Here is a 2,435-nt window from a genome sequence, read left to right as displayed (position 1 = left end):
CGCCCGGCCCCGGGGATGGGCCGCCGCGCCCCGCGGGGCTCCACTCACCGGCAGCTCGGCCGGCCGCCCCAGCTAGGGCAGCCGCTAGCCTCCCGCTCTCAGGCGCTGGGCTCCCCAGGCGGCCGTAGCCGCCGCCACCGCGCAAGGCTCCTCCTCCCGGTCTTCCTCCGCCTGCTTCAGCGGCGCTCGGTTCCTCCTTCTTCCCTCCCTCTCTCCACCCTCTCGCCGCCGCCGCTGCCTCCCTCCTCACTAGTACAGCTCGGCCTCTCGCCCCCGCCCCCTCCTTCGGGCAACCACTACCCCGCCTCGCCTTTTCCCTTCCTGGCCTCCCTTCTCTGCCCCTACCGCTCCCACCATTCACACCTCCCACCCGCAAGTCAGCGCTCCCTCCTTCTCCCTCCTCCTTGCTCAATCTCCGCCTCCTTCCTCCTCCTCCCTTGCCTGTCTCGTATTCTGCACTCTCGGAGCCTGCACGCTTGCACCCTCCTTCACCACCGTGTACAGCCTCCTCAGTGAAGGCTTTTGCCTTGACTCCGCCTCCTATGGTCCGATTCTCCAGCGCACTTTTTTGTATCCCGCGCACTTAAGCCGACCCTACCTAAGTTCTTGTGGACTGAGTAAACCTGTCTACTGATAGCAGCTGGGCGAGCTTTCTTTGAGGTGTTTACTGGATATGGCCTTCTCCTGTTCGCGCTTCCTCCTTTCTGCCGTTAAACAGTAGACTCTTCTCTCACCTGGCTAGCCACAGCCCCACTTCAGTGCCTAGGACAGGACTGGCAGCCCTTTCCCTCGCTCTTCCCCTTCTTGCTCTAGCTGTATTTTTCTCCCTTCTCCTCAGGCCACACAGCCCACCCCTGCCACTCTCTCGCCTTCCCTTCCTTCTCCCCTCTCTCCTGCCACGCCTTCAGTCACAGCCCAGCAGGGGGAAACGAAGCTTCCCCTGACCTCTTTCCCTCCTCCCTCCCTGTAAGGGAGCAGCTGCTTCCAGGCCTGCTCGTGGCTGAGAGCCCTGTCACTGAAAGGCCAGCTAGGACTGTGTGTCAGAGCCCAAGAATTGGACAAGGGCGGCTGATTGAAACATGGTCTCCTCTTCCCTGCTGCTTTCTACCCATAGACTGTTTTGGGGACAAGGAAACAGGGCAAGGACCTTCTCAGAATCTACCTCATGTTGATTTAATATTTATTGAAGACTCACAATGAGTTAGGAAGGCTATCCAGAAAAACACAGTTAGGCACCTTGCCTAGGAAACACTTCCGGGTGCTAGCTGCAAGCCAGGCTCAAAACATAAAATACAATCTACTGTTTTATCAAGTCATTGTCCTCCCATCCTTTCCAAGTCTGGTTTCCTTGACAAATATAGCCTCAGAGACAAGTAGCCTTGTCTAATTTGAAGCTTTATACAGCATCTACCAGGGGCCTGACTTTCTTCAAGTGCTAATTAATAAAGAACAACAACAAGCAATAATTGATTCAGAGGCTCACTCATTCCTTCTCCTTTCCCTGATATATTAAATCTGCAACAGCATAACCAAAGAACAATAGCAACAAAGCTGTGGCACTCCTGGCAAAGGCATGCAGCATCTGGAGACCTCAAGTTCCTGTCTTCAAGGAAGTAAGAATAAGGTTGTAGCACTTGGTGGATGGCTTCACTAATCCTTTCAATTTCCGTGCTGAACTTGAGTTGGGAATTTGACCTAGCCCTGTCCTCTGTTTGCAAAATAGCCGTCTTTAATGACTATAGCCAGGCCAGTTTTCTCACAGAGCCACAGATGTGGTTAAGAGCTCAGCTGCTAACCAAAAGGTTGGCAGTTCGAATCCACCAGTCTCTCCTTGGAAATCCTATGGGGCAGTTCAGCTCTGTCTTACAGGGTTGCTATGAGTTGGAATCGACTCAACAGAAATGGATTTGGTTTTGTTTTGGTATAGGTAGAATAGCAAAGTGTTTAGGACTTGAATTTGAATCCAGTTTATGCCACTTACTTGCTGTGTGACCTTGAGCAATTTACTCAACCTCTCTGTACCTCAAATGCTTCATATATAGATTGAAGGGTACTATTATCTAATCCTGGAGCCCTGGTGGCATAGAGATTAATTGCTCAGGCTACTAACCAAAAGGTCAATAGTTTGAATCCACCAACCGCTCCTTGGAGACCCTATGGGGTCGCTATGAGTCGGAATCAACTTGACAGCACCGAGTTTGGTTTATTATGCAATCCAGGAGCCCCTGGGTGGCACAAACAGTTAAGTATTGGACTACTTAGCGGAAAGGTTGGTGGTTTGAACCCGCCCAGAGATGCCTCAGAAGACAGGTTTAGCAATCTGCTTCTGAAAGTTCACAGCCTTGAAAACCCTATGGAATGCAGTTCTACTCTACACATATAGGGTCGCCATAAGTCGGAGCCAGCGCAACAGCAACTAACAACAATTACCTAAT

General features: G+C 52.1%; 1 protein-coding gene across 3 annotated transcripts in view; it reads right to left on the bottom strand.

Moving 5' to 3' along the window:
- The window catches only part of TMEM164 (transmembrane protein 164), a 232,258-nt gene extending 231,820 nt beyond the window's left edge, over positions 1-438 (bottom strand). For all 3 annotated transcript variants that reach the window (XM_023734467.1, XM_023734470.1, XM_023734473.1), the window contains exon 1: positions 49-438. The gene's annotated coding sequence lies outside the window, so the exon portion shown is untranslated. The remainder of the gene's footprint in view (positions 1-48) is intronic.
- Positions 439-2,435: the final 1,997 nt, after the last annotated feature.

The sequence above is a fragment of the Trichechus manatus genome, unplaced genomic scaffold (genome assembly GCF_000243295.1).
Source record: "Trichechus manatus latirostris isolate Lorelei unplaced genomic scaffold, TriManLat1.0 scaffold00068, whole genome shotgun sequence".
Classification (NCBI taxonomy): Eukaryota; Metazoa; Chordata; class Mammalia; order Sirenia; family Trichechidae; genus Trichechus; species Trichechus manatus.
Note: the sequence above shows the minus strand (reverse complement) of the source record. Positions and strands in the feature narration are given on the sequence as shown.